Source organism: Myiozetetes cayanensis, unplaced genomic scaffold (genome assembly GCF_022539395.1).
Source record: "Myiozetetes cayanensis isolate MyiCay16 unplaced genomic scaffold, myiCay2020 scf1, whole genome shotgun sequence".
Taxonomy (NCBI): Eukaryota; Metazoa; Chordata; class Aves; order Passeriformes; family Tyrannidae; genus Myiozetetes; species Myiozetetes cayanensis.
In genome coordinates this window covers 3,408,994-3,425,909 of record NW_026086604.1, presented here as the reverse complement: position 1 = coordinate 3,425,909, position 16,916 = coordinate 3,408,994, and the positions used below count along the sequence as shown (strand labels likewise).

General features: G+C 41.0%; 1 protein-coding gene and 1 long non-coding RNA gene across 5 annotated transcripts in view; one reads left to right on the top strand and one right to left on the bottom strand.

The window, feature by feature from the left end:
* The window catches only part of LOC126646471 (uncharacterized), a 40,636-nt gene extending 34,423 nt beyond the window's left edge, over window positions 1-6,213 (top strand). The window contains exons 5-6 of the long non-coding RNA XR_007630299.1: window positions 760-1,090; window positions 6,196-6,213. This is a non-coding gene — a long non-coding RNA (uncharacterized LOC126646471). The remainder of the gene's footprint in view (window positions 1-759; window positions 1,091-6,195) is intronic.
* The window catches only part of TRAPPC9 (trafficking protein particle complex subunit 9), a 449,139-nt gene that overhangs the window by 30,986 nt on the left and 401,237 nt on the right, over window positions 1-16,916 (bottom strand). The window lies entirely within an intron of this gene.

Here is a 16,916-nt window from a genome sequence, read left to right as displayed (position 1 = left end):
GAAAAGCTTACTTTGCCTTGGTGTCCTCCTGCAGCATTTTATATCATTAAATGTTAGGCCACAAGGACTGATAAGAGATAAGCAGATGGCTCATGCCTTTCTCCTATCTTTTTGCCTGTTTTCCAGGGCACGGTTGCCTTTCCATCTTGCTCCCTAGCAAAATAACTGTGTTCTGCCTGTCTGTGGCTCAGGCTCCCAGTCAGTTTTAGATGCTACATCAAGGTACTTACAATAAGTAGCTCATCAAATAAAGGATTTAATAACTGGTATGAAAAAGGTATCAAACTATCACTCCAGACTTAAAAGGCCAGACTTTGTTTTTTTATTATCATAGCAGAAAAGTATTATCAGTTAAAATTATTACTTTTATTATTATTATTATTATTAGATACTGCTCTTAACCTAAACCAAAATTATCTTCTTTTCCTGAATAACTTATGGCTTCCTTTTCTCAAGCATTTTACCTGCCAACACATAAATACCATCACACAAGTCACAGTCCTGTTTTAAATTTTAAGTGATACTTGAAATTCTTAACCTTTTATTTCAAGGACCAAATTAATTTTTTAGCCCTGTGGAGTTGAAAGTTCAATAAGAGTTTCAAGCCAACCTGGACAGGGTCTGACTACCATGCTCAGGGATTGTTCAGGGAAATATCATGTTGCAAAAATGTGTCATTTTTCTGGGCACGGTGTTGCTGCAGGTTTTACATGGAACACATGAAGCCAATAAGCTGATCAGCTGCAATTGTTTTCACAGAATCATGGAATATCCTGAATTGGAAGGGACTCAAAAGGATTATCGAGTCCAACTCCTGGCCTGGAACAGGAAAGATCTATAGCCACCAAGAATCTACAATTAAAAGTACACTTTTCAAGGAAAAAATGGAGTTGAAGGGTGGTAGAAGCTCTTCAGTTTACTTCAGCTTTGAGCTGGATAAAGCAAACTTTACTTCCCTCCTGATGTGTTTTGTAATGATGCTTGAACAGTGACGAGGACTATTTAATCCTGCTCCAGCAGCCAGTGTGCTGAACTGGCACAGGAAATGCACATCAGTGGCCAAAGGGAGGATCAGATCACAGCCCCTCAGGTGCCTGTGGGTTTGTCTCTGCATAAGCATCCCAATCCCTGTCTCCAGATAAATGCCCCATTCCTATCCATTAAAGAAAAAGTTGAAGGGGAGGTGCTCCTAACACTACTAGCAGGGCTAGGGCAATATTCCCCCCCACCCCCCATGATATAGATAAAGGGCAGTTTTCCCATTTCTCCCACTGCCTCTAACATTTTGCCATGAACATTAATCCTGTTGGTGGAACATCCTTGCTGTTAGTGCTCTCAAGTGCTGACCACCCTATTGTTCATTTTGACTAATAAAAATGAAAGCAAGCAGCACGCTGAATGTACCCAGCAATTCTATATTGCTCACAAATTCCCCTGAATTAACATCTCATCTGCAGTGCAATGATCAACAATTTTACAGCCCTCCAGGATCAAAATAAGGCACTGGATAGAACATTTTGCAGAGTTATTTCACATCAAAATAATGGTACATTTGCAAATGGGTTTTCAATCCCTGGATAAGTTTTATCCATCTGCCCCCAAAACCAATCTAAGTCTTCAATTTTTTTAGCTGATCCTCACCTATAAAGCAGTATAACAAGCTCCAGTTTTCTATTTGCAAAATGAGACTGTGATGAGATACAATCCAGAAGATTTCCACGCCATGGCATATGTGAAGAATAGGGAGGGAAAAAATCCCATTACTTCCCCAATTAAGCTTTTTTTTGCTCTTTCTCTTAAAACACCACAATTTCCAACCCCCTGCGTGCTTCGCTGAGCTGCAGGGAGAAACTCGGGTTGCACAAGCACGGCCTGTGCAACTTAATTACCAAGATCTGAAGGAAACTCGTGTCCTCGGACAGCTTCTCCGAGGTTTCGCCACGAACGCTGCCTGATCTAATTAGGAAACACTCAGCATCTTTGTAGCAATTACTAAAGAAAATAATTATGACACGATATGACCACTGTCTTCTTTCAGATGGAAAAGTAGCAGAAAATTACAGGAAATGGAAGTCAGACAGGAGTTAATAAAACAGCCCTTGTCAAGGGAGGAGAGATGATTCCATGAGAAGGTACAAATTTTTTGACTGGAAAACAAGGAAAAAGTAGCACATTTCAAGCCAAGGACCAACAGAGTCCATTTAGTCATAAATGAGCCACAGACTCACCACAATATAGGCAGGTTATGCTTGCAGACACCTGCCCATCACAGGTTACTGTAGAAAAAGAGCCTTTAATGGTGCCACAGTTCATGGCTGCCCTACTGTCACACACTTGCCCTCCAGAGACACCAGGTGACAATGCATTAACAACTCTACATCTATTATGAATGAATTAAATTTCTTCCAACACAGAAACCAATTTGAATCATTGAAAATACTTCAAAGTTCCCACAGGAGTTAGTTCGGTGGTTACAACAGCGAGTTGGGAAGTGGAACACTTTTAATTGCAGCCTCAACCTTAATTAGTGACCTGCTGCAGGAATTTTGTCATGAGACTTCCCTGCCCTGCCTCAGTTTACTGATGTTTAGGGTATTAAAGAGTGGCTCTGGAGTAATCAAAATATGGTAGACACTTCCCAAAACAACGAAGGTGATCAGTACGGCGCTTACGCAACCAGAGGTGCGAGTCTTAATTAATGTTTATAAAGTGCCTGGAGAACCTGAGAGAGCTGCTGCTGAGGGAATACAAAGTAGCATTAAGCTTATTTTGCAAAGGGGTATGAATATGTGATTATAATTTTATTACCCACGCAGATTTATAAGGAGGGTTTGAGCACAAAAGAAATTAAACTTTTTGACACTTTCTCTGCAGCGCAGGTTCATTATCAGAGCTGTGTATCAAATGTAAAATGCAAATTTAATAACTCACTCACTTTCAACTGTGAAATCATACCCAAATCCTCACTATCTTCAAGCAATGGATGAGGAAAAAACTGTGTGACAAGAGTGTTTTAAAAGTCAGGATGGTTATGTGGATGCTACAGCATAGCACAGTCTAAGTATTTCCAGAGCATTCATTTACTGTAGCAGCTGTATTTCCCCCTACATTTTGATTATCTTGACATTTTCTAATCATGAGAGTTATAAATTTTAAAATGATATGGCAGGCTTGATAGGCTGCAGATTCAACCCCCCCAAGTGAAGTTACTTTGTTTTTATTAGATGTTAAATTGCTTTTCTCCAGAAGGAGAATTGTATTTTGGTTAATTTTTGCGTTTTGAATGATGCCAAAGATTTCTTCTGATAAGACAGTGGTCTGAGTGACAGCAGAGAGATTTTTCTTTTCGATAATCCTTGATAAATATTGACCAAAGATGTCAGTTCTGTCTTTCACCATTGAGATGAATTAGTTTAGGCACAATAACAGCAGAGGGTTTTTTTTAGTATGGCGCCTAGTATGAGTCAAAAGTTTCTAATCTGAGCTTAGAATTTGCACAGACTTTTTTTTTCCTCAGTAGCTCTGTCATTTTCAGGCAGGGTCTGAAATTTGATTGGGGAGGTACAGTTGCCTTCATGTTAAGGATGATGCTTTTCCTGCTCAACCCAAATTCCTGTCAATAATAGTCTTTGTAAAACAATCTACTCTGTATTTGTAGTCAAGTCTTTTTATCCAGGTACCCTCCATGTTCCCTTTACTGAGCAGTCCCATTTCCAGTACAAGATTTCCCTCCCAAGCTCCACATGAAGACGAGTTCCACCCAACCCAATTTCTGTTGAATCAACTTAGAGGTAACTCTACGACTTCTTTGCTTTCAGACAGATTTACCCAACTGAAAGCAATTAATTAATTGCTTTCAGCCCAACTGAAAGCAATTAATTAGCATGACCAGACTACATATCTCCCAACATCCACTCCCTTTCAGAAACTATTTGACTAATAATAATGGTCTATCACATGGTTACGAATTTAAACTTTTAGTTTAAATTTTTAAGAGACAATGCTATCAAGCCTCACTTCTTTACAGGTACCATACCTCTTTATTTTTTTCATAATTATTTCACTGCTTAACAAATAGATATAAAGGATTTAAAAAAAGAAACATTGCTGCATATCCTGGCAAAGAAAGACCCCAATGTGGGCTTGCAGTCCTCTGTCCTGAATCTACAGCTCACACACTGGACAATTGTGTGTAAGACTTTTCTGTTTTGACAGATACAACTTAAAGATGCAAACATATTCCAAGGCAGAAAGAATTGCAGCTTTTCAAATTATAAATGAGTTTTGTCTTTGAATCCCCTAACGTCACAGGGAGGAATGTGACCACTGTTAGCCCTAGTAGCGTGACATGAATTTGGATTTGAAGCCCAGCTCTCAAAAGGGGGTATTTGTGTACACTGAAGTCTTATTTTCTCTGCTAAAATGGCAAATAAAGCAGGTGCAGATGTCAGGTGGATAGCCAGGACCGAGATCTTCAACCATTATTCAGAAGACAACGCTCAGCAAATCTGCACTGAATACCAACAAACAGCTTAAGCCAAGATTAACACACTGCTTTCAATGCTGAGAGTCACGCCGGCCCTCTCAGCAAACACATCTGAAATATTCCTCAGCCACCTTTTTCAAGGGATCACAGGTTTAGTCAGGCTGACCTATGGCCCCTCCAGAAAGTCAATGCACTGAGAAGCCTATTACTTTTACTCATCCATATATCTCCCCAAGGATCTTCTCAAAAAAAAAAAAAAAAAAAAAAAAAGTCGCATCGCAAAGTCTTCCTTGTTTGCAGAACTCGTTCTTCCCGCATATATTTACAGTGACCGAGCTCTTTGTTTAGACACACACAGAGTTTCTCTCAAAATACAGCTATCTCAGAGAGCAAACAGCAAGGCAGAAAAAGAAAACAGATTATCAATGCTGTCTCTGCAGCAGAGCTGAACGAATTCCCTAAAATACTTAACCCATAGATAAAGCTCTGATGGCAACATCATTACCCAAGACCTTCAGAGAGACCAACGTGTGATGACCAAATGGTTATAAACACAAGGAGCTCAAAGTTAGATTGCCTTTGAAGTAATCAGATCACATCACTCTGTACTGTAATACAAATACAATGCCTTGGGGAAATAAAAGAAGAAAAGGACTATTTTTCATTCTTTTTTGGTAGATCCTGTGGTGTCCTAGTAACAGAACCACATCCCTTAAACTAACTGTAGAGCTTATGGTGCTGAAGCCTCTCAAAGCCACTGCAACTACACATGTTTTATAGCAGAGCAGAAATAACCTCCTCATTTTACATTCTGTAAGAAGAGGAAGGTGGTTTAGAAATACATCCATTTATGTACTCATTTCTATTCCTGGCAATTTAAAAAGATCTACCCAGTCAAAAGAGGATGGTGGGTAATAGAAGAAATATCCTCTTCTACATATGAACAACCAGCAATATAAAGCATAAAAATGTGAATTGGGCACCAATTTGGATTCTTAGGTCTTAATATTACAGCTGTAATGCTTCATGCTGACCTTGGATATACATAGATGTGTCCTCTCCTAAAATTTAAAAGAAGCCTTCAAGATATTTTGCTGTGGAACAGCAGCAGGATATGTACACTTCATAGCCTGGTTCTCCAATCAGACTGAAAAGGCTTTATGAAGAAAAAGAGGTATCATTAGCTCTACTTAATAATGGGAAACAGGCACAGAGGGGTGAAACGATTTGCTTACACTTACACCATCACCAGATACATAAGTAGGAATAGGACCCCCAAACCCCTCAGCCCCATCCACTCTGATGCTGTCTCTAACAAGAAATTAGCTTTTAACACAAGTAAGAAATACTTGTTCCAAACTCCACGAAAGCAAAGAACTTCCAGCTAGGGAAAAACAATTTTATTCAGTTTTCTGCAGAAGAATGTCACCTTTTGAGGTTTGTTGTCATTTCATTCGTATTTTATTCCCTTACAGTATAGCAACCAACAGACTCATCACTCCTTTGAAGTTTCTTTCTTTTTCCCAACTGGCATTAGCTACACAGACAATTCTTCTCTCCCCTTCAGCAGGGAAGGGTGAACTGTAGTAGAGCTGTCTAGCACAGGTTTAGGATATTATTTGCTATGTCTCTGTACATTGCTATAGTGTATCTATTTTCATAGCTAACTTTCAAAGCAACACAATAATAAATAATAATGAATTTTCTAGGAATCAACAAAGTGGAGACAAGGAAATACAGCCCTGTACAAAGCAGGCTCCATGCAATGACACCGACAAGAAGAGAAAGAGATGAAATTTTCATGTCAAGGTGAAAAGAAGTAACAGAGAGGGTGTAAGAGTGGAGACTCTGAAATGATCTTGCAATTGAAGGGCAAAGAGGCAGGTAGAGAGACCAGAGGGAAAAGAAAAGCTCTGTCAGTGACAGAGTAATGGGAGAACGAAAAATAAGCAAGCAAGAAAGGAGAACTTGTGGGTCTTCATGCCAGTATTGGCAGGATCTTGGAACTGGAGATACAAGAGGTAGGAGAGAGGCTGTGGGAATGAGCCACCATTTACATATTAGCCATCTGCACTGTTTGCAAGGAGAGGGAGCAGACCAGGTCTGCCAGTCAGTGAATAGCTACACCTTTGCTGCAAACTGCCAGGATGTTCATGTCACCCACTGAACTCAACACACAACTCCACCTCACTCCACCACAAGTGATCCCAGGGGCAGATCATACAATGGACCTCCTCCTTTGGCACAGCAGGAAAGAACTGATCCTGTTTGTCTGTTAAGGCAGCTCTGAGGCTCTTGGTAACCACTTCTTTTATTACAGCTGCTCTGGTCCAGTCTTTAGCAATCTAATCTACCATCCAACAGGCTTCTGACTGACTGCTGGTAAGTTGGATGAATTTCCGGATCTAAGGAAACTTAGTTAACTAAAGAAAGGCATGTTTTGGACTGAAGGCAGCCCTGGAAACAAAGTTTACCATGGCACTGACTTTCCCTTTGCTACCATTTCTGATTTAACCAAACATTTTCGTTTCCTATGTTCCTTGAATGGTCTTTAAACCACTCCTGTAGGTGCTAAACCTACCTATCCTAAAATATGTTTAATTGCATACAGTGTATGAATGACTGCAATTGAGCACTTAGAAAATGACCTACATTGAATATAATCTGCTATTGAAATACATTAATTTGTTATTCATTTTGTGCTGTTCTTTTCAGAGAAGATGTTCAAGATCTCTTCAAAGTATTGCTTTAAGAGTAACACCAGCTATGGTCTGACTACGAGCCTGTGAAGTCTTTTCTTTTGTTCAGTTTGAGCTGAAATCCAGATATTCACCATCCAGCATCTGCCTGGTCATTCTCTTGCTTTCCTTCTTCCACCTTGCAAGGACATCATATCACTTCATCTCTATCAACTGTACCAAAGTGCTGTGGCCTGTTCTGTCTCTGGAAGATTTCCAATACTTTGAGAAAGCAGATTGCAGTGTACCAGTAATTGCAGTTAAAAAGAGTACATAGCTCCAGTAGCTGTTATTTATTCATTTGACATTCTTAAACATACACTTGGAATACCTACAGAGTTTCAACAAAGCCTCAGTGAAGTCTACACCTGCACTTAGTTTTTTATCCCTGTAATTTGCAGGTCGGTCTTGTGGTTTCTTTTATTGCCAATAATTAAGTGATTCAAGGTAGATTATTTCACTCACGAAAATTTACATTGCTCTAAGAAAATATGCTCCGGGAAAGCTGTGCTGCAAACCATTCCCACTTGTCTCTTCATGGAAACTCCCCAGAAAATCCCCAGAAATCAAGTACCTTGTTCCTCAGTGCTGAGTGCTGCTTCACTGATGTAAAGGAAAAGAAGGAATGTGGTTTCTCACAGAGCTGCAGAGTTACTGGGGATTGTAGGGACCTCTGAGCATCATCTAGTCCAAACTCTGCTCAAAGCAGTGTCAGCTAGAACAGTTTGCCTTGGGCCATGTACCTCCAGGCTGGACAGTCCACAACCTCTCTGGGCAGCCAGTGCCAACCTTCAGACACCTTGACTGTAAAGAAGATTTCTTATATTTAAATGGAATTTCCTGAATTTCATCTTGTACCCATCACCTCTAGTCCTTTCACTGGATACCACTGAGAATCTGGCTCTGTTTCTACATCCTCCCATCAAATATTTATACACATGGATAAAATACCCTGAACCTTGTCTTCTCTGGGATGGCTTCTTCCCATTTTCCGAAGAAGGCCTCATGTTCTTCTTCCTTAGCTGTCAGTCTCTGGTAAATACCCACCACAGCACCAGCTGCACTGGTCTGCTCTCTGAGAGTGACCCAGCAGCTCCCAGCTGGCTCATCATCCATCTCAAGGTAGAGCTCTATCAATTCTCCCTCCACTCCCATGTAAAGTGCAAAACCTGCTGTGGATCCTCACTGCCCTGCCCTGTCACCCCTATGATGTTTCTGCCCCACTTGGCCAGGCAGATCCTGTCTCTTTGTAGCCATCTTTGATTCCCAAAGGAGATCCCATGGTCATAAAAGCCAGATCCTTGTTGCTGACACCAGCTGTGCAAGACAGGATCTGTCCACTCCTTTTCTAGCCTTCCCAGCTTAAGGAGAAAACCATCTGGGCCACATGTCCTCAGCCATGACCTGTGAAACCACGTGGACATGCTTCACATGCTCCAGGTTTCCTCAACTGCATCACCACTGCTGCCCACTTGGAAGTGGCCTGACAGGCCTAAGCAGTGAGTCTACAACATCCCAGATGGGAGCCACTGGTCAGCTGAAAACATCAAAACATCAGATTGACAGATGGGGAACTACAACTCCTGAGGAGGGAGGCACCCGCTGCCATCAGCCATCCTTCTCAGGCCCAGTAGACTCAAGATGGACAGAGCTCCCAGTCCCTCATCTGCACCCAGAAACTGTTCTGTAGTTGCAGATTTGCAGTTGGAGCAGGAACCTTCCTCCTGAGGCCAGAAGTCAAAAGCTCCTGCCTTTGCCACCATGGAAGACTTCATTTCCCAACCTGACAAGCACAGACTGAAGACCAGCATGTCCTTCAGTACAGTTGGGGGTCCAAATTTTTGTATCTTCAGGGTCTTGAAGAATCAGTTAATCTCTTTCTGGACCACTTCTGCACCAGCTGCTGCCTTTGGGATCTGGGCTTTAAGGCCAGCAGCTGTATAGGCTTCTCCATAGCACAGCTGAAAGGGTGCTTGATGTTCTCTAAGAGTCTGCCGGGAAAAAAAAAAAACAGTTTGAAGCACCCCAGATCAGGAATAGCTGGCAGAAGCTGCCAGAGTCTGCTGGAAGACAGGCCTCCTGTAGCTATCCTTAACCAACCAAAGCCACCACCCTGGAAATCCTTGAAGATTTCCCAAGAGTCCTCTGACAGCCCTAGAGGTTCCCATGAGACCTCCAGGGAAAATACAGAAACTGCTCCTCTGTCTGGCTGCGCTCACCTCCTGAGTTTTACTGCTGAAAGCATCCCTTCTCATTTGGAAACAGAGGGAAGAGTACAACGTTACAGATAAACAATACAAAAGCCATCAAGTGGAACTTCTTAGGTTGCAGAGGAATAAAGTTGCTAAATCCTAACCCATCGCTGGCCCAAACAGTGCTAACTGACATTTATTCAGAAACACTGCAAATCTCTGCATTTCTTTGACAATATCCGGTTTTCTTGATGCCTTGATTTTCCTGTGTAATCAACAGCTGTTACAAATCTCCATATAAAAAATGAAATGGAAATATTTTAATGATTTTTTTTGAGGTGATGGAGGAAATGGTAAAACAATAACAAGTTTGCAATTTTGAGATTATTTAAAACCCATCTCTGAAACTCAAACTTGCAAACATTAAGGGACCACTATGGTAGATCAATGAGGCATTACATATACTCTACAAATGAGATACTGATTTGAAACTGTACCAGAGAGAACAGTATCTGAACTTCCCGAGAAACAGATAATGCTGGCAGACAGATGACTGACTTCTGTTCTATAGTGTTGACATCAGGAAAGTTACTTGATCACTTGTCCAGAAAGAAAGCACTTGTAGCTGTTCTTGTAGCACTAGTTGTTACTCTTCTAGGACTACAGGAAAAAGTAGAGGTCAATACACTGCCATGCTGTATTTATACATTTTTGCAGAAAGTGCAGAAATATCTTATTCTCACCCCTCTGTCTTCCCATTTACAAAAGAAAAACTAATTCCAAGGGCAATGGTTACCTATGACTTTTTTTTCTTGAGGTTGATTGACTCAACAACAGCTGATTCTAAGATACTTTGCGATATTCTTTTTATCTTCTATGATATGGGCTTGGTAGTGCCTGTGAAGGTTTATGCCCGAACTGCAGCCTGCTTCTCAGTGCCTGTCCCTGATTCCCTCAAGTCTGTCTCCTCGCCCAGATTTCATAAATTTGCAGGAATTTCACTGTCCCTGAGCTCTCTACCTCTTTATCAAAGTGCATTAAAAAATTGTGAACAAATCCAAAAAACCCTGGGGGAGACTGAAGGAGAAAAGAAAGACAGAAATGAAAACACACTTTTTCTTTCTTTACAGAGAGAAATGATGACACATTTTGTTCTGCTCCCACAAAGTGGTTCCACGAGCCAGTGCATGCAGTAATTCCCGTCCTTTTCAGTACTTGAACACAGATGTATGAAGGCACAAAATCACCATTCATCTTCCCAACACATGTTCAGTTCTACTCTCCAAAACCCTCCTTTTTCTGAGACCTCTGGTGCCAACTCTGCCAGACAGAAACCCAGACAACTGCTCTGACCTGCTATTGTAATTCCTGCATTCTGGCTCCCATATAGCATTCGTGTCCATGACCTGATTTGCACATCCAGATGAGGATACAGGGCAGGACAGAGAAGGAACAGCATGTTATGACCTCCAAGTGGTATTTCTCCTCATGTATTGACTGAGTTGAGAAAGTCAGTTACAATGCCAGGCTCTTCGAGATGCTGAAGCTGAGATCAAAGTTAGCAAATAAAAATGCCAAGTGATAGATGTTCCTGTGCATCACAAATAGCAGCATTGTCAGCCAGTGAGTTCAGTGGGAAACATCCAGCTGCCCATGTTGGGAAGTTGTTGAGGAGAGAAGCTGGAATACTTAATACTTCATGTATTTAACGGGTCATTTCCACACTTAACAATAAACACAATGAGCACCCACACAGTGCATGAACTGATGTCTGAAATACCAGCCATTACATCAACTGGGTTGGGAAAAGATAATTTTGGCTTGCTTGGAAGAGATTAGTTGTCCATTTTACACTCTCAGGCAGAGATACTGGCCCAGCTGGTATGGGAAGGAAGACATATAGGATTCCAGAGGGTCTTTTGAGCTCTGACTCTTTCATGTCTTTTATTTACCACTACCTTTCACCAAAACCTCCCCAAACCTTCCATGTAAAATAAATATCAAAAGTCCTTAGGGTTTCTTGACAGCCTCTGTCTCGATAACAACCCAAAACAAGAGAGACCTTTTTGAAATTTCTTTTGTTTCACTATTTGACAAGGTTTCTGCCTGGCATGTGAGGCCAGCAGCACTGTGAATGCCACTCATTAATTTCTTCTTTTGAAAGAAGTTCAGCACTGTTTCCTAATGATGGTCAAGGCTGTATACACACCATCTGCCCACAGGCTCATTCCAGAGGCAGCTCTCTACTGCCACAAATTCCTCACCTACAGCTGAATATGTCCAGAGCTTTCTGAGCCACCTTTACTCCTTCCATTTACAGAGGGGGAAATCTGAAGTCTCTTTATATTAAACCATTAAACCCCAGGCAGATCTTTTGTGCTTATCTGAAGCAACATGAGATTGAGAGACTTCACTTTCTTGACCCCAAGGGCCCCCCACTCCACCAACAAAAGAATCTGATGAGGTTCCCCCCTTGATTTGTGACTCAGGGACTAGCTCTACTCAACACCAGGTCAAGAGCTTTGCTAGCCCTACTCAACAACAGGTCAAGATAATTCCATCCTAAAAATTGCTTAATTCTTGGGCAGGGCAATTATGTCCTCACTGCAGATTGTCCTGGTTTCAGCTGGGATAGAGTTATTTTCCTTCTCAGTAGCTGGTACAGTGCTGTGTTTTGGATTTAGCATGAAAACAATGCTGATGACAGGCTGATGTTTTAGTGGTTGCTAAGTAATGCTTACTCTAAATCAAGTTCCTCGTGCTCTGCCAGTGGGCTGGTGCACAAGAAGCACAAGAGCATGGCCAGGACAGGTGACCCAAGCTGGCCAAATGGATATTCCATACCAGAGAACATCATGCCCAGTATATAAACTGGGAGAGTTGTCTGGGAGGGGCTGATTTATGCTTAGGGATGGGCTGGGCATTGGTCAGCAGGCAGTAAGCAACTGTATTGTGCATCACTTGTCTTTCTTGGGGTTTATTTCTCTTTGTTTTCCATCGTAGTTATTATTGCTGTTGTTATTTTTATTATTATATTTTACTTTATTTTGATTATTAAACTGTTTTTATCTCAACCCATGGATCTTATCTTTTCCTGTTCTCCTCCCCATCCCACCGGGGAGGGAGGAATGAGTGAGTGGTTGTGTGGTACTTAGTTAAACTATAACACAGATAACAACAGTACTTTGCTCATATTCTTTAAGACTCAGAGTATTAGTCAGCCAAAACCCACTGAGCCATTAGAAAAGCCACCCACTAACTTCCAATTTTTTTTTTTTTTAATCAAGAGGCTGAAGTTATCTTTGTCAGAGATATGCAAGAGAATTGTGTAATATAGGTTTTATTCTACAGTTTTCTTTGCTTTTCCTACACTTCTGAGCTCAAGCATCCCCATTTTCTCTACTCTTTGTCTCCTATTTGCACAAGTTTTTTTATTCATCCATGAAATTCATTAGACATTATTGTACACAACTCTAAGCACAACATACCAACTAAAGAAGGGGGAAAATCCCAAACAAGGAAGAGTGAGCCTAATGGACCCACATGGGACAACTAAAACCCATCTGCAATTATTATTAGCACTAAAATTTTAGAGTGTGACAATGAGTTAAAAGCAATACACAACTACAAAAAGCAAAACAGTGCAAAACCACCTTGACAACGAGCAACCACATTAAAAAGATAAAGAGCAACAGTGAGTGAGTTCTGCTGAATATGTTTGTTGGAATTACCATTATCAGCCAAACACAATCCTACTTGCAATTATGTGGCCTTTTTTTCTGCAGTGACACTGTGTTCATTTCACTTCTTCTGCTTTGAGGTTCCTCACTGAAGACCTAAGATTGTGCATGACTAAATCCTTGCCCAAAATATACATGGGCACTGGAGAAACCATCACTACTTTCTATTTTCTCCCTATATTTTTTCCTCTAAATTTTACCTTAAAGTAAACCAGATTTTTGTGTTCCTCCATAGCTATTAAATTAGGAAATCAGAGCCAAGCAATATGCACACTTTCATCCTTTTGGGTCTCCAGCTGTTTCAACAGCCTTCTTTAGTTAAACTGTAAAAGAACCTCCTTCCATTCCTAAATTCAGGGCTCTATTCAGAATAATCTGCTCCCAGGAGCTAATTTAGGTATCATGACTGCTCTTCTCCACTGACAGCGCAGACAGCCTGGTCTGGCAGCGCTGGATTGTAGGTGGCCTGAATCACTGATCGCTTTCCCAAACTCAGATGCTATAGATAGGCTCCTGTAGAAACAGTCTGAATATGGCCCCCTATCTCTGCCAATTTTTCTCCTGTGATTTGTGTTTGCCCAGCTCTGAACCTCCCAACATCTCATCAAAGATGCTGCAAGAAACACTCCGTGCTTCAGTGTCTCTTTCCTGGAACTGCACCATAACCAGGTCTCTGCTTCATGATTTCTATCCTTCCTTCTTAATATACTTCCCTTATTTTGAATTATGCAATCCCTATTTGGAAACCCTACGTAGATCCTGTTTATGTTCTATTTAATACAATTTAAAGACTACTGCTTAGAATAGGGCTGGTGCTGCAACAAAGTATAACAGGCCATGTAATCCAAGTGCACTCAACATGACAGAAATGCTCTCTCATTCAAGCCATGGTCTCTAATTGCCTAAGACCTTTTTTCCTTTTAGCACCTCTTCAAACTTTCCTGATTTAGCGGAGTTCACTATTAATTCATCTACTTTCTATTTACCAGGCTTTGCTGCAGTCAAAGCAAACACAGTCAGCTGACTGACAAGAAATTTGTTCTGAAATACAAATGGTTGCGAGAATTTTAGCGCTAGATAGTGCCAACCTTCATTCTAAAAAGAAATCCTGATTTATAAAAAGGGTCACCTTTGAATGAGCAGCAGCAGTGCTGATAAGAATCTGCAGGATTGAACCTTATAAATGCAGTTTTTGCAGGTTATTTAGAGAGAACAAAACAAGCAGACGATCAGATTTAGACATCTGTTTTAAAGACAACTCTGCAAATTGTCTGGAGACCAAAATAGATTATTAGCAGGAAATGGAGTTTTCTTAATATTGAATTTGATCCTGCCCTACTGAAAATCAATGGAATTTTGTCCCAGACTTTCATATGACAGGGATTTAACAAGCAACATATGAAAAAGCAGAGGTACAGTAACTGTCAAGGAGAAAGTTCAATTTGGATAAACCGTAAATTTCAATATAAAAAGAGAAACATGGGAAGAGAGAAATGTCCGATTTGAGTGGCCTTGCTAAATGCACTAGTGGAGCCATTCAGCTTTCTGCTGAATACCATGAAGTATAAAAACTAAGGGAAGCAAAGAAAATCCAAAAGACTTAGGTCTACAAGAGTGTGGCTTCATGCTCACACAGAAAGCACTGGTGCTTCCATTAGTGATGCCATTTTCATTTCAGTGTCTTCAAACAAAAAAATCAGTATATTTTTCCAGTGTCAATTAAGACTCAGAATGCTTCTGGGACACACATCCTTATTACACCCATTTTTGCAGACTACAATGACACAGAGTTTGACTCATTAAAGGCCAGAAAATGAGTCAGCAAACAAAAAGAACCCCAAAGCCCCAATCATCCATTGTCTGTGATAACCACTGAATAACCTCTCTCTTCTTCGTCATTAGTCAGCCTTGGGAATAAAGTCACTTATCTGAGAAATAAAACTATTCCTTACTTCACGTTTGCCTTTTTTGTATGTTTGTTTTCCACTGTGATTGCCTCCCAGCATTTCCTAGCCTTGCACACTGGCTCATGCACTTAATTTTGATAGACACAAAATCCTTCTTAAATCTGCTGCAGTGTTTATACTGGGATGTATAAAAATGACTTCGTGAAACAGAGTCTCGGAATAGAAAATGAGATTAAAAATATTTTGCACATGAGGACTTGTCTAGGCTATGAGAGAAAGAGCAGAATATTACAAACCTTATTCTCTTTCTCCAGATAGCCTAAAGGGGACCCTACAGCAGAACTATTATGTTTAATCTTATTTTCTCTTTTCAGCATGTATTTTATTTTCTTCTCTCTGCTAACAATACCTCGGCCTCTTAATAGCTCCTGAGTTCACCTTCTAAAAAGATATTCCAGGATAAGCCCTGTCTGTATTAGATTTGCAAAGGTTTAGAAACAGCTTGGGTTCTCTCTGCACTAACAAACACTTAGTAGTAAATGTTTTCTCAAAGAGGGTAATGCAGCAGTGATTTGGTCAGTGTATGAGCCAGTTTGCTTAACAAGCATGAACCTCCCTGGTCTGCCAGTATTACTGCGAAATAGAATCATTTTCCTAAATGGTTTCATTAAAGGGACATTGTGAGGCTGAATAGGAGATATTGAATGAAAATGGACAGAGTGAATTTTCAGTCATGCCGAGCCAGTCTGTGGCATCAGTCACAGAGGTTTCACTGAAAAAGAAAAAAATAAAATAAAATGTCTCCATCGCTTTATTTGGGGTTGAACTCATTTGCAGTGACTCTGAAAGATTCACTGCCACCGTGGCTGCACGGCGCTCGTCAGCCACGATCGAGCCAATTTGTCAGAACCCGGGATGAGTTATTGCCCGGCAATGACAAGACTTTCATTCGCCGTGGAAAATCATAATCTTCCCTTTGCTTCAAACAATTCCCCTCGAATTGCCTCCCCAACTTATTCAGCCCCTACAAAGCCATGGCAGGAATGTCGAGGGGGAGGTGGGAGCCACACAGAGCAACCACGGCCTCTGCTCGAAGGGGCGGCGCACCGGGCAGCTTGGAAGACAACAACAAATCCTGCATTTTTATGGAAACCAGGAAGATGAGGGCCACGAGAGCATCATGTGAGACAGCTGTTGCTATTTTTAACGTACAACAACGTTGGAGCACAGACTGAGCCTCCTATCCTTCGGGATTTTTCAACTTTCTCTGGAAGATGGGAGGATAGGGTATCCTGAGGGAACTCCACCTACACAGTAATTTAACATGGCCCACGGGCACTAGGATTTTTCATGCTTCTTTTTCTGCCTGAAGCCCACATTTGAATTTCTGGAACACTGAGACATGTATCCCTAATGTCTTCAGGCTGGTAATACTGTAGTTGAGTGACACTTAGCGGCCTCTGACAAAAAGAGTTGATGATCTGTCCTTAATTTCTACTGAATCTATATGTGCCTTTCCACACAGGAGGGTTCTTTAGTCAGGTACAATATACTCCGTCCTCAGACTTGCCCCATAAAATAAGTATTATTGCAACATCTTCCACATATAAAGTATGATATAGTACTAATATAATCATTCCCAACAGTAGGATTCATCTTGAAATGTAGCCATGCAAAAGTAAGTTCCTCTCTAAGTTCATGGAGATAAATACGCTTCCAAAGGTGTTTCTGTTCCACCTATTTTGGGCAGCTCTTGGAGGATGGGAAGAATTGCCCTGGGACTATACATCTCACTTCACCGGTGGAGGACAGAGCCTGGATTTTAAGGCACTTCAAATTAAAGGAGATAAATA